Source organism: Crocodylus siamensis, chromosome 2, assembly GCF_052110815.1.
Source record: "Crocodylus siamensis isolate JL-2025a chromosome 2, ASM5211081v1, whole genome shotgun sequence".
Taxonomy (NCBI): Eukaryota; Metazoa; Chordata; order Crocodylia; family Crocodylidae; genus Crocodylus; species Crocodylus siamensis.
The window spans coordinates 102,685,110-102,701,002 of record NC_143396.1 but is presented as its reverse complement, the minus strand read 5'-3'; the positions used below and the strand labels follow the sequence as shown (position 1 = coordinate 102,701,002).

The window sequence follows — 15,893 nt, the reverse complement described above, 5'->3', positions numbered from 1 at the left end:
ATACTTGTGCCCACAGAAAAAGAGGTACAGTTGATTGAATAGTATTCTATATCCCATAAGTATGGCATTTTTATATTCCTTAAAAGGAATTTTTATCAATTACTATTATGAAATTTATTACAAGTAGAGTTATAAAAATATTATTTTAATTATATGCACAATATGATAAGTCAGAGAAAAATCTCAGGTAGAAACGTGTCTAAAATGTGACATACTATAGATTTAAGATTAAAATTTAAGTTTTAAATTTGTAAATAAATATACAATTATATGCCAAATTTCAAATTATTTTATCAATTGTTTAACTTTAATTGCTTAGTATATTCTACGTAATTTATTATATACAACTTAACTGAGTATCAAAGTTAAATAGAAGGACATAAAAAGTGGAGATATTTATTTGTATTACTCCATTAGTGTTCATGGGACGCTAATAACCCTTCCTCATGCACTAAAAACTTGCCTCTTGTATGAAAACTGTGAGATATGTTAATTCTATAAAACAGCAAGCAGTAAAATTTTAATTTATTTCACTTTAAATTATTAAGTGCTGCAATAAGTATATATTATCAATAAATTATGATAGTGAATATTTCACTGTATAATTTTTTGAGGGTAGAGCTAAGAGAACCAGGTGAATTGCAAGAAAGCTTGACAACCAACCAATGTTCTCCGAATTTTTTTGGTGCCATGGGTGTCATTTGTTATTTCTACTTTCTATGGCAATAGTACAAATCAGTTCAATCTTTACCATCTCCCCATTCAAGTATAGCTTATTGTTCAGTGCATATACATGCACATATTGAATAGTAAATTACTTTATCAGCAATCATCTTATTATGCCATTAGTTTTTTGTGTTCAGAGGCAGGCACAAAAACAATAGAAAGCCTACTTAAATCATATCAAAGTTAGTTCATTTTGACAGCAAATGGCCAGAGGAAAGTTAGGAAAGGTGGGACACACACACACCTGCTTCCTCTGAAAAAGATATGAAATATAGAATTTGATACTTTAAAAAAAAACAGCAATAAAATTAAATGGATGGAAAGCTATGCAAAACACACTGGAGAGCCAATAAGTAATGCATGATTACAGATCTGGCAAGGAATCACTTGCCAATTCAACATGTATTTCAACTGACAAGAAAGAAAACCATTCTAGACTCTGGAGTAAGTAATACCAAGGGTTTGATTTTAGACACACAGAGATAAACAGAATTGAAAAATATTGATCATGTGTTTATTTGGCTTGAAATTTGAACAAGAATGAAAGGCCATGAAGGAAAAGAAAACACAGTGAATTTTACAAAAGGGAAGAAAAAAAAAAGCAAGTGATAAAGAGTATGATCAAACAACGTGACATAGAATAGAAGAAGTTCCAACTTTGTCATGAAGGGAGTGTTCTACAAATAATTCCCCCCCTCCCCAAAACAATACTATACAATGCTCTCCATAGAAATCAGTCTGTGCCCAAAAGGCAGATATATCTAAATATCTGCCTACACACATGCCAGACACATGCTCCGATATGTTCTAATTAGCACACAATCAAGTTTTGTGTATTCACCATCCCCCACCCTTCAAAATGGCATCGGGGCACTTTAACTAAAGCTTATTGAATGAGCTTTAGTTAAAGTGCCCCTGCTGCCATTTTGAAGCACAGGACACTGAATATATGAGATATTGTGGGCATTTTAATTAAAGCAGCTCTAATTAAAGCAACAACCCAGACCATGTGTGAAGATGCTCTGGCAGAGCACCTTTGGTGCTCACCACTTTAAGGGGCGTTGCAGACAGCAGGCCAACTGGCAGATGTGGCCCAGCCTTGATGAGAAGTTTACATGGCCACAGCCTGAGCCATGCGACTAGTAGAGAGAACTAAGCTGCCTCCATTTTAGCTCAGGCATCAGAAGATGGCAGGAGGTTCCTACAGGCCCAGTGGGGTCCCAAACCCCAGGGAGAAAGCTGATGCCTAGAGGGAGCTAAGTCCAGCCTAGCAAGAGGGGCTAACAGCTTATATGCTTACAAAGGGGCCAGGTAAGATCAATCACTGCCCAGGAACTGAGAGCACTGAACAAAGCACCATGGGCACTTCCAGAAGCACTGCGGCCATTTCCTGGTCAGTGAGAGTGGCTGTGGTGACACACCCCACCCCAGTCGCTGACCGGTTGCTGCAGGGGCACATGCCTCCCAACTGGCAACAGTTGCCATGCTATGAAGCTTTTATCTAGGTTCCCTGGCCCCTTCCTTACTTCTAAAATTTTCTCTCTGCCTCCCAGTAAAGTTAGCTTAAAGCCTTCCTTGCTAACTTAGCAAGGTTGTATGCAAAAACACTCTACCACATCTCTTCCCAGTAGTCTTTTTACTTGACAGCATATGGTATATATCATTCATACTCTACTTAAGATGGCCAATTTAAGTCAGTTTTGCCACTTTAAAATATTCTTTAACACCGGGAAGTTCTTGTAGAACAATATGTAGACCAGTGACAAAGAAAAATGGGCCATGGTTCACAGGTCTATCAAATGTACTGAAAACACCTGAAGGATTTTAAAACAAGGAAGTGTCGCAGGCATTTCTTCCGCAAGAATATAAACAAATAAGCATTGGTCCAATATTTCTGTTTCCTTAAAATTGCCCTCCAGCAGACTTCAAGAGTACATAAGAGTTCAAAACAGAAATAAAGCAGTAACTAAAGTAGGAACATGTTGATTAAATGGCAGCAGTAATATATATTGGCTAGCTGCAGCAAAAGAAGCAAATTTCTCTAGGAACCACCTCAAAGTATCAAATAATGGGGCTTTTTTGTTTGTTTTTTAAGAAGTTAAAAGAAAAGGAAGGGATTCAAGTTCAATTTGATTTGGCCCTTCAATAGCCAAGTCATCCATCTTTTATTTGAGCTCTTGAGTTTTTGTATGCCCTCCCTCCCCCCAGTTCTTCAGAAGGAAGCATTGCAGTTATTCAAACTATAGATGGTGGACAAAAAACTATCTACCTGAAATAAAATGTGCAAAGCAAGGTTGTTTGGGCAATATCTTTTATTGGACCAATTATATGCTTGGGGGAGAGTTTAGAAAAGCTTTGGGGAACAAAATGCTCATTTTCTTGTCCTGAAGAAGGGTTGTTTATGCCAAAAAGCTTGTCTAACATCTCTTGCAACTATACAATTGGTACAATAAAATATATTAACAAATCAACCTTAATTCTTGTACATCTCCTGAATAGTCATGGTTATGAAACACTCCAAACTTACCTGGAAAAAAAAATCTTTTGAAATGGATCAATTAGTATTTTAAAAATATGTTACTTACTCCCCTGCTCACAATAATCCTTAGAAAAACAAAACTGACATTCATATTTCCCCTTTTCCTTGCATGAGTACTGCTTTATTCTTGAAAGCTTGTTTTGCTTCTGTAATTTATTTTTTTAAAGCTGGCACTGGATCATTTGTCTGGAGGGAAAACAAATGTGAAAAGCTTCTTAGAATCTGCAAACAGATATAAAGAGTATTAAAGATAGGGCAGTGTTTTGGTCTCCCAACTTCTACCATCTCTTTTGAAATTACAAATATTCACAATCTTTTTATCGGGGCATTATGTTAATAAAGACCTTGAAACAAGTGACTCACAGAAATATAGAAAAAAAAACAAAACGAAACCTGAGCCATTACTGAAGATATATTTTTCTTCTCATTCAAATGTAGTCAAGAAGAATATTGTAAATTAAAATCAACACTATAATATTATGTGGAAAGGCTATAGGAAAGAAACTAACATCTTTTCTTAGCTATAATTACAGTTTGCCTCTAAGTGATTAGGTTGCTTTGAGGCAAAAACACAAACAAACATGCTGCTTTTTCTATAGTATCTGCGATATATATATTACAGTGTCTAAATTGGTCAAATCTCACCAATTTTTCCATTTGGGGGAAACAAAGGATTCTTGTTTTTTCATTTAGACTTCTTCTAGAATGGAAAACTTTGTTAAATATGCCTTTCTCTAGTTAAAAAAAAATCCCTAGACAACAATTTGCAATTCTCAGACATGGAAAGTTTGTCTATATTACACTGTAGCCAAGAATCTGTTCTTATGACTCCAAGGAATAGCCAAAAGTAAGAAATTCATTTTGTGAAAATAACAACTTTGACATGTATTTTAATTCTACAAACACTAATATTTTGAGAGAAACAATGTAGTTGTAAAAAAAAGCCAGATCAGTGGTTGGATGCTCACCTGCAAAGATGGAAGCAATCAAATTCAAGACCCTGTTGTACCGGGTTGAGCACACAAGGGGAGCACACAAGTGAATCAACATTTTCTGATTAAATTTTTTTCATCAAAATATTCCCTACCAACTCATCTCCTGGTCACAACAGACTTTCCTGTTATCCCCTCAGCACTAGGGGATTAAACCACTTCAGATCTAGTTATTAATGCCAATTCATTGAGAAATTTTGTTGCTATTGTTGTTCCCATTTTGCAGAAATATATCAGGAAGATGACTTAGGTCTGAGATAGAATTTTGGAAAAAGATTCCAAAATAAATCTGTAACTAAGAAGTACTGGGAATACTCAATCAGGTGAAAAAGGTTCTTGAACATGATCCCCCCTATATCTATAGGTGAGCATACATTCAGAATGTGCTGGTTAAGGTATGCCCTCACTGGCACTGAGGCCTCTACATGACACAGTAGTGTGCCCCAGCCTTAGTCCAGTCCACCACTTTAAATAGCAACAGGTGAGCAGTGCACTGCAGCACAGCAGAACTAGCAGCATCTCAGGCAGCCAAACTGTTACAGACCAGAGACTTTCTTTCCTGTCCTGCAGGAGCTTCTTCTCCAGAAGCTGCCAAAGAACTCCCCCTGCCAGCCCTAGCTCTGGGGCTTAGATCTGCCCAGTGCCGTGAGTCCTCCCAGTCAGCTGAATGGGGACAGGTACTAGAGGTGTTGGTTTAAGGACATGGCACTGACAGACCAGGTTATTTGGGTCAATCTGGTATCTTTTAGTCTATCAACTGTATAGTTAAAGAAAGATATCTTAGCAAGCATTCAGGTTAAAAACTCTTTGTCAGGCTGAGGAAGCACCTGCAGTCAGTGTGTGTGCTGTTACTGGATGGAAGGAATGGTAAAGAAGCCAGAGGCTGGCATGCAATGCAGGCAAGAAAGCCAGTCAGTGAAAGTGGAAATGGAGACATCAGGGGGCAAGAAACAGGCTGGGGGGAGGGGAGGGGGGGAAGGTGGAGGTAGAAGGTAAAAGTGGAGAGGTACCTGGGGAGTCAGATGTCCAGCATGTTGTAGCGTGTCATAAATCCAATGTCTATACTGAGTCCATGAGTTTCTGGTGCATTTTGAAACCAGCTGGGTGGTAGTGATGGCACTACCACTAGCAGCCCTGTCCCTCTCCAAGACATCCCTATGAGTTGCAGCCTATGTGCCACACAGCAGATGCCAACGAAGTTCATCATGGACCGCCTTGACCATATTGGCCCCACTGTTGGTGAACATGAACCTGTGGATGAGCTCGGCCTGCTCAACAAGCCACCACTGCACCATGCAGTTCATAGCCACCATGATTTCCCTTGCCATGTGGTACTCATCCAACACCAAGGCTTAAAGGAGAGCACACCAATGGCCTGACTGCTTGCACCACTGCCCTGTCAGGGAGAGGTAGTTGTGGATTCCACCCTGGCTGCTCCAGATGTCAGAGGTGAAGTGCAAGGCTACCTGCATTCCTGCCTTGTGCAGCTCCTCCCTCAAGTACTCCCTGCTTGCCTCATATAGGGAGGACACCACCATCCTCCTAAAGGCGTTTGTGCCAGGGCAACCTCTAGGGGTGCTGTGAACTCCCCTAGTGCCCCCTGGCTACCATGTCAAGCCGGTTTAAATCCACCATCTTTATCTCACCCACCACAACTTTGATGTTAATATGTTCAAGGGAGGCTGCCTTTCTACCTTCTTTGGCACGGCCTGGATGTATCCTGGCTCGGTCTAACCGCCTGGTGCACTCTGACCTTTGGGGCTATGCGTGAGTCCCACAGTCGCCCGTGCCCTAACAGGTCCCCAGACTTGTCTCCGTGCCCACCTGTCTCGCCACGCAGCTCTTGCCCGCACCAGGGCCTTGCCTCTGTACCGTCGCCCTCCCTGGGGCCTTGCCTCTGTACCGTCGCCCTGCACTGGGGCCTTGCCTCTGTACCGTCGCCCTGCACTGGGGCCTTGCCTCTGTACCGTCGCCCTGCACTGGGGCCTTGCGGCTCTCGCCATCCACACCAGGGCCTGCCTTGCCCCACGGGCCCCGCCGCCCTCACTGGGGTCTGTCTCCCCATGGGCCTGCCTCTATATTATTGCCCGCGCCGGGAACTCTCTCTTATACCATTGCCTGCACCGGGGCCTCAATACCGTTACCCGTGCTAGGGCCTGTCTCTTATGCCATCACCCGCCCCGGGCCTCACACTCCTTGCACTCTTGCCCCCAACCAGGGCCTGTGCCTCATGCTCCCTGCCCACACTGGGGCCTTGCTCACTCTCTCTGCCCACACTGGGGCCTCGCACTCCCTGCCCACACTGGGGCCATGCTTCACGCTTCCTGCAAATCGGGGCTCAGACGGCCTTGGCTTTACCTGGCCCCCAGACCCCCTTCTTAGGTCTTACGCCCACTGGGCTCCTCACAATGGGGCTCAGGCGGCCTCAGCCTTACCTAGTCCCAGACCCGCCTTCTCGGGTCTTATGCTCACTCGGCTTCTCACAACTGGGCTCAGGTGGCCCCAGCCTTACCTGGCCCCAGACCTGCCTTCTTGGGTCTTATGCCCCACTGGGGCTTCTTGCATGCACCCACACTGAGCTCCTCCAGATAATCGCCCACACTGGGGCCGAGGTCGGGACACCCCAAAACGCAGTGCCACTCTCCGATGCTAGGAACCCCCCCACCCACACACTCCTGAGGAGCTCCTATGAGGCCTCCTCCAACCCCTACAGCCTTGCCCGGTCCTCCGGTGTCATACAATAGCAAAACCAAAAACTCCAACTCCTCGGTTCCAACATAAATTTCAAGCCATCCTGGCTATCCTTCACATATATCCTTACCAGAGTTTCCTCCACCCAGTATTGTCAAGCAGATGCTCTCCGGCTATCAGAATTTCTGTTATGTTCTGCTCCGCTTGCTCCAACAGAGCTCCCTCTTCCTCTACTGCCAGAGGGGAACTGACCTCTGGCCTCAACCTGGGTTGTTTATAAAGGCCAGGGCCTGCCCCCTTCTGGTCAGCTGACCAGACTGGTTGTCTTGGCAACCCACACCTGTGCTGCCTTGGTGATGGGCAGCTGAGCCCACATTACTACTTATCAGTAGCAGGCACCTTAGTGCCCTGCTACAGTGGTGCATGCAGGCACTTGGTAGGATGGGGACATGAGCACTCTGAGCAGCCTGAACCCTGGCTGCTCAACTAAGGCTGGCCATCTAGAGCAAGCACTTGCCAATGCTCTGGGTGACCTTGTTTGTCTTTGCAGCATGCCCCTCTTTGTCTGTGGCTTTTCCCCACTGCTCCAAGGTGGCCTGCCTCTGTTTTGGGGGGATGGTGGCTTTAAAGTCAGAGAGGACTTCCCTTTGGGCATGCTCCCACTGGTGCCAGGATGAGGAACAAGGGCAAAGGGGTGCTGCCTCCTGAGATGCAGCACGTCATCATGGTAGTGAAATGTTTCATTTCCTTGCCCCGGCTGATCTGCCTTTGGCACTGCTGGCAGATAGCATACTTGGGATGATTTTCTACTTCAATATGATCCCACGCTATATGATCCCAATCCCCTGCTTCTGGGTTGAGCATGGGGATCCTGCCTTAACACTCTGCTCAGCAGGCTGAGGCGCAACAGCAGGTGTTGCCCTGTGGGGTCAGGCCAACTCTTGGGATCTCAGTATTGCACAGTTAGACAGGAAGGTGTGACACAATTACACATATACAAACACAGAACTCAATTAGCTGCATACACACACACACAGAGACACGCACAATGGCTGCAGGAGAAAGAGACTCAGTGGAAGGTTTGGAGTTCAGGTAGGGAAGAGAAGCAGAGTCCAAGTCCTTGGTTGAAGAGGGGGTGGGGGGTGATAGCTATCTACCCAAGCTGAAAAGGGGTCTTTGTCCAGTAGATGTTGTCCAGATGGAGGTTGCTGGCAGGGCCTTTGGGTGGATAGGTGGTGTGGCATGGTGCTGGTCCAGATGGAGAAGACTGACCCAAGGAGTCAGTCTTCCCTACCACTTTTATGGGGCAGACTACCTCTGTTCTGCTATGGGGAGGGCCTGTCCAGGCAAGCTCAGTCTTATTCCAGAGGGTTCCAGGTGTTCTTACTGAGCATGTACAGCCTTGGCACAATGCTGGGCTGCATCATCTTTTGTTTCTTGAATGCTGAGGGTGGTTCCAAGGGCTGGGTTGTTGGTCCATGTATTGGTGCTAAAGGTTTGGGCATTCAGAGGGAGCTATTTTTAGACCTACTGCCATTGTCTCTCAAGCACCCTCATTCATCCCCATTCATTCAGTGACTAAGTTACATAGGAGGGGTAGGTGTGAGCCATGAGTTACACAACCAGGCAGGGGGATAAGATCAAGGCTTGACATTCCAAGATGGAAACTTGACATGACTTATGCTAAATTACATATATAGGCCTAAAACAGTAATCACACAATATAAAAGCAGTAAAAAGAAAAAAATAATACAAAACATAATAATTATCACTTATAAAACAGTGGATATCTATATCAAAATAGCAGGATATTTATTTGCAAAGAGGGGAGAGAAAAATAAAACTTACTACCTAAAATAAAATGTTAAAGCTTATCCTACATCTTAGCTTACTTATACTTATCTAGGGAATAGAGAGGGAGAGAAAATGTCAGAAAAGGTTGGGGAAGGGGAGGGAATGCATTTTAAAATAAATAAAATAAATAAAAATTGGGCGTTTTGCTACACAAGAGGAACTGACTCAGCTGAGCCACTTCCCTCCACAACCTCCTCTGTGGTGCCTTCTTGAAAAGGGGAACCGGCTCTCAGTGAACTTTGAGGGGTGGGGAGCACAAACCCTGATTCCCCTTTGGTTCCCAGTATTTCTTTACCTAGGATGCTCAGATCCTGTGGTTTCAGATCCAGCTCTTCCTCTGGCAGTGGGAGGCTCATGCTCAGTGATAAAATTGTGGTACACAAGACTGTCATTCTGCTGCTGGCACCTATTTATGGTGTTAAGGGAGGTGGTGCAGGTGCAGGGACAGGTACTGCTTCTACCTCCTTGATCCCACTGGCAGCAGACGACTCACGGCTGCCAGGAAAGAGGATGTGTCTGTGTTTGTGGGGGGGCAGGAACTTGCAGCTCTAGCTCTCCCCCTACCCCCCTAGCCCCTCTCTCTCCCCTGCCAGGTTTTGTGTTTAACAATCTCTATCTGACTTCTTCTATTATGTATGTGTGTGAGCGTGTATAGTATATATGCTTCCCTGCACAATAATGGATCACACTGCCAGGGAAAACACAGCTTCCTTTTTAAATGCATGGGGGAAAGAAAAATCACAAGAACAAATATAAATTGAAAGAAATGGATTGGATAGGGATAATTAGAGGGATTCTAGTTAGTAAGCTATATCCAATCCTTTCCAAGAACAGAAACTAATAGGAGATTGACTAGGTAGGAAGCCAAGCCAGTCCAGTACCTTTCAGATGCTGTTACTCAGGCAGAAGCCGCTCACAAAAGGCACAGAAAGTCTGCAGACAGAGGCTTGTATGCCATTTCTGTGTCCCTCCCTCCAGAACACCATGATTGGAAGGGGGGCTCAGGGAAAGATCACAGACACTGGCCAGCTAGAGATGTCAGTCTTTCCCCCCTTGATGCCCCTCCCTGTTCTCAGTTTCTGTTTCCCTGAAAGACTGCCTTCCAAATCAATATGAAGGCTCCAAATTGATTCAGAGGTGGATTGTTTTTCTCTTCTGATTCAATTTGGATTTGATGATTTGGCCTCTGAATCGGGATAAACCGTCTCTGAATTGTATCATGAACTGAAGCTTCACATGCCACTAATGGAAAGTCTTTGTAGGGAAGCTATTGTATGAACAGCCTTCAAATGTATGCTTTTCATTTGGGCAAAAGGTCATGAGATCATTGTAAGGGCTCTATGTCAAGAAAAGAGATCAATGCTTTATTAAGTTTTTTATTCTCAAGCTGTATCACTTTTCTGGATCATAAACATAGATCCCAAGAAAGAGACTGAAGACTGCGATAATATTTGCCAAATGTCAGTGTCAACATATATAATAAAAATTGGGAATGATCCTAAAGTGAACTTCATTGAAAATTATGTTAATCCAGCTCAACTCCTTGAGTCTCTCATTTTTTCAGGCCAATTTATTCCAGCAGATCCCTACAGCTTTCTTGTCTTACGTGCAGTATTAAAGCCTGTAGGGTCTTTTCAGTGAGCTACTGCTGATACTACTGTATGTCTGTCTTTTAAATCTATTTGAAATCCACATTTTAATGCCATTTGATCCTGAAAAACTGTGACTTCAGAATTCAGTTTCTTGAGTCACTGAAATTCATTGCCTTTAAGCTATATTCTACTCTAATGCATAGTTTCTGTGTCTCGCTTTAAACACCATGATATTGTACAGTAATTTCTCACTAGAAATTAAGCCATTCTAAGACAATGTTAATATTTGAGAGATTCCATTTTTAAATACTGTTAATGAAACTGTAAGGTGTAGATATTAGACATTTGAAAGAAATGGGAAGAAGTAAAGAAAATGTAACTAATTCCACATTTTGTGGGGAATAATAATTTTTTTATTTACTTTTTTCTCCTCCAAAAAGAATATGAATGCAAATTAAAACATTCAATTATAATTCTAATAGTGACCTAATCCTAAATTTTCTAAACACATGTATGCAAAGAGAGACCCCATTTCTAGAAAGATAGTAACATATTTGACTGGGCATTTGAGTTTGTCAAAAATAAGAGATGATTCCATTTCCTTTTTTTCTCCTTGGGTTCATATTGTTTGACCACATCTTAAAACTTAACATATATAATATCACTTACATTAATATTAAGAGAAATGTGTGCCTTTGATTATTGTAAAGGTGGGTGGAAAGGTTTGACATATTTACATTCTATGTACATATTTAGATTTTTTGACCACTTATTGGCTTAATTTTCTGTGCTACTGAGAACCTGCGCCTCTCATTATATTCTCCTGCCACTAAGGTATTTATTTTCCCCTGTGTGATCTAGTAGGTTTCAGAGCTAGATAGTCATGCAGGAAACTGTTGCTATCCAAAGAATACAGTTACCCTTTTTAATGATACTATAAACAATGCTACTTTCATCAGTTAGTGATTTGTGGCAGTATTTTACTATAGTCACAAGATGAAAATAGATGGATGGTTAATTTCCCAAATGGTCAGCAATTAGCATCCAGATATTAATTGTGACTGTATATCAACATAAATATGTTTGGCTTACCAGTATTTATGCACACAGGGTTTTGGTGATGATCTGAAAATAACATTATCCCATGAAATTACAACTCCTTGTAATAAAGTAATTATTATGTTTAGTTAAGTGTATATATATTATACACAGACAGAGAGACACAAATACACACATTACATTATACACACGTGTGTGTGTACACCATATTTATTCACACACACACATGCCCATACACACACACACACACACACACACACACACTCTCTCTCTCTTTACTTGAACACAGGGCATATAAAAGAACTCACTAATAACTAGATTCTATATATGGAAAATGTATAAACTTGTTATAATTTTACAGGTATAGGAGCTAATTATTGGAAGGCCTTGAATTAGTCCCCCCTCCCACTGCCACAAATGGGAAAATAAATACGGGGGTGGAGGGGTGGTCAGGTAATCCTTTCCTCCTTGCTCTAACTTCTTCCACCTACAGCCCCTTCCCCCTCTCCTTACTCTTCAACCTGGCTTTCCCTGAACACATAGACATGAGGGGCAAATTTAAAAACTCTAATTTTGAAATAAATATGTCTGTAGTCATTTGCATATAGCACCCAGAAAGTTGTATCAACTGGAATTGATGCATATTCCATTTTTGAAACTGCTGCAAGTTGTAGCACAGGCACTTCATAAACACATCTTTAAGTAGCACTTTTGTTCTTACTTATATTACAATACAAATTATGCATGATATTAGTACAAAGCCAAAGGGCTCATGATTTACCATCTAGCTCACTGGCCTGGGCCCCAGTAGTGTCAAGAGTATTAGCCATGGCAACCTCACAGCTCAGCTCTGCTTGTTTTGTATGCATACTCCAGATACCCTCAAAAAGCATCTTTGTGCTAATTAGCTCCCCACTCATGACTGGAACTGGGTGTCCTTATCTCGAGTCCTGGCATCCTCCAAGAATGTATATACAGATGAGGCACAGGAAAACCATCTCATGTTGGGGTGGGGCAATACTAATCATATCTTAGAGACCAAGAGAGGATGACAGAAGGATTCTGGGTGAGCTGTTTGGGGCCCCATTTATTGATGTTTAAGAGTGGTGCCAGATGTTTAAGGGTGGTGAAGAAACAGGAATCATTGGAAATGGGAAAGAAAGGCATAGCTCTGCTATAGGAATGAAGAAGGCAAAATATATTCAATGTACTGGCGCAGCATGGCTAAAAAAAGATCTACATTGATGGGGATTGTAATCATTGGGCACTACCATGTATCTTATTCACACTGGTTGCACTAACCTAACCTTGTGGTAGATTTTTATTAGCATGTTTATCCCATATGGGCCATGTGTTTTACAGTCATGCTCAGAGTTGGCTGCATCTAAATCAACTTCATAGTCCATTAATGAGCACATGCTGCTTTTGGCAGCAGTTTAATGCTGAACAATATATGTGAATGTAAGATGAGGGGATTTTCCTTCAGTCCTGCTGGAAGAAAAAAAAACCCTCAGCAGATCATGGAGTGGTGTAAAAGGCATTTAACCCGCTTTAAACCCACTAAAAAGTGTTGTCTACAAATGGCCTATAAGCTTGAACAGATTTTATTACACTTGATAAAGTAACAGACTTGAATCTGACAAGTAAAAAACCTCTTCCTCTATTTTTAATAATCATAGCTCTAATAGAAACAGAAATAAAGATTAAGAAAGCAAAGTATTTTATTATTCAACTTTTCTCCACATAAAAGTGAAAACTTTTTCAATATGAAACAGAGATTCACATGGTCCTTAGCCAAAAGATTTAGGGCCTTGTTACACAGTAATTTTGGGTGGCTTCTAGAGCTCTTAAAACTGGGACTGTCAGCACATTAACACTTGAAACTAGTTTTAAAGTACTGGTTAGGTAGTTGAAAGTTACACCACTTCAGGGCAGAATTACCTCTGATCTATGTTATCCAGCTTGTGTTAACACTAAGATTTAGCCACTCTAGGGAAAAATAACAATAATTGATGTTTCTGGCAAGTTATAGCCAAAGGGACAAAACAGTTTAATATAATTTCTGTTGTGTATATCCCTGAAGATACAAGGGTCCTATTTTTTAGAAATGAATTTAAGAACTCATCTGCACATAGTGAAGGAAATGGTAGCTTCTTGTTGAAGAAAATTTTATCTGCTAAGCTACAAGTAGATCATTATCTTATCTCTGAACCTCAAGTAAGATCATATATATCCACACTGAAAAATGTATAGGCCCTCAACCTTGATTTTCTCCCCCCAAAAACCTTCAAGAAATTAATTGACTGTCGATGCCCAATTTGGACCAAAATGTTTAATATTTTAGAAGGCATTTATCCAAAGCATTGGACTGAAAAACATAATAGTCTCAATTTTTAAAAATGGTGATAAAAAGAGCCCGCATCTTATTGCCCCATTAGCCTTGTGTATATTCCTGCCAAAATATTTGGGAGACATTTACTTATTCACCTTCAGACATGGATCTCTGAAAATAATATTTTGGGAGAAGAGGAGGCTGATTTTAGAGAATGCTATTGATCATGGACCACTGTTTTGCATTGTACTATTTGGCATCCACATATGTTAAAAGACAAAATCATCTATATGTACCCTTCATGAATCTCAAGGGAGTCTTTAACTCCAGAGACAGCGTGGCAGAGAGCAGAGGATGAGGAGGGGAGCCATGAAATGTGCAGGACAGGTTACCATGAGGATTAACAAACAGGGAGTGGGAAACCACCCTTGGACCAGACTGGTTAAAGAGGGACACCTGGGCAACTGATTAGCAGCCACCCCAGGGCTGATCAAACAGAAACTAGAAGGAAAGGAAAGGGGGAACCACCAGATTAGGAGACACACTTCTGCAGGGAGACAGCTGCTAAGAAGACAGCCAAGAGAGGTTTAAGAGTGTACAAGCAGGGCAGGCAAGAAAAGGCCTGGGAAGATCTCAGCCTCAAAAGGACAGCAGGTGCATCTACACATGTACCAGACAGCACAGTAACCACCATTACTCAGTGGCACACAAATTGTTTCTGTCCATATTGCACAGTCACTCATTGCTACTGAGCAGCAGTGTCAGCGTCACGGTTCATGCCCACTGATGCTATGTCACTATAGCTCGTGGCTACAGCTATGTAGTATCTCATGTAAACGTGCCCACTGCATCTTAATAGCCCCAGGCAATAGGGAAGTACCCTTTTCTTTAGTTAGAGGGCCAGAAGGGCCTGATTTTTATTTACTTCCTGGAGGACTGGGGGGGGAGGGATTAAGAAAAGGGATGAAGAGGAGATCCCCACAAGATCCCCACGTGAGCCCAAGTGGGCTCAGCTTCAAAGTGAGAAAATGACTGATACTTGAGGAATATGGAGCAAGAGGGTGTCGTGCCCGACGACCGGTGCACCCTTGACCTGCGAGCCTAGCTCGGCACGACCAGCTTGGCATGAGTAGGATCGGTAACCGGACAGGTGGGTACTACCGGTGAGTAGGAGTTAGGTAACTCAAAGCGTATTGGTTATTGATAAGAGTTTATTTTACTTACTCTACCGATGGTTGCAGTGTAGGAAGAAGAGTTGATTTTTCAGTTACAGCATGCAGATGTTATGCTACCCAGCGATTACAGCGTGGGTTGGAGACTTGCTTGATACAAGGTTTGAGCGATTCACACAAGCTACTGTGGTCCGCAGACTGCCAACAGCTTTTGACCAGAAAGACAGATGAGCCAGCCGGGAGGGGGTTTGCCAGGAAGAAAGATGGTGGCGGGGAGATGTCCGCGAATGGCCAGTTAGCTGACTGTGTTTCCTGGGCGTGCATGGAGTTCTCCGCTTTGGGCGGAAATTCTTTCGAAGTTATACTTAACAGGGTGGCCTATTACTGCATGCCAAGCATGAATAATTAAAGGGTTGCCAATCACAACTGCGAACAGACTTTTCTTTGTCTGCTCAGGTTTCATGCTGGCTTGGCCATGTGTGTTTACGCATGTGTTTTACATTTAGCTACAGAGGAGTAATGGTGCAGAGCTACAATTACAGAGTATGTTGTGCTAGCCTTTGAACTTTTGCCATTGGCATCTGAGACCAAAGGCTTTGATCTTTCACAGAGGGAAGAAGCCCAGTAGGTGACTGGGGCAGGGCCCATCAAAACAGTCAGGGCATGGCAAAGTCCCACTGATAGAGATGAGACAGGGATACCACAGAGCTCCCAGACTGTGCTTCAGACTAGAGGAATAAGGGGACTGCAGAGCAAGAGAGAGAGCCAAGCCCCAAGGTAACATCCTCATTAGTGGTGAGCAGCCTCCCTCCCCAATTCACCATCTCATCTTAACCAAAACTGCATGGCAGGCACTGAAGTGGAAGCAAGCATTACCCAAGATGAGATCCACGGCAGGAAGGCCAAGCAAGGACCCTACTATCCTGTGACAACAGA

The 15,893-nt window shown here is 42.6% G+C and overlaps 1 long non-coding RNA gene across 1 annotated transcript in view; it reads right to left on the bottom strand.

Annotated features, from left to right (window-relative positions):
* LOC149870584 (uncharacterized) overlaps nucleotides 1-15,163 on the bottom strand; it is a 67,147-nt gene extending 51,984 nt beyond the window's left edge. The window contains exon 1 of the long non-coding RNA XR_016440464.1: nucleotides 15,010-15,163. This is a non-coding gene — a long non-coding RNA (uncharacterized LOC149870584). The remainder of the gene's footprint in view (nucleotides 1-15,009) is intronic.
* Between the last annotated feature and the right edge of the window lie 730 nt (nucleotides 15,164-15,893).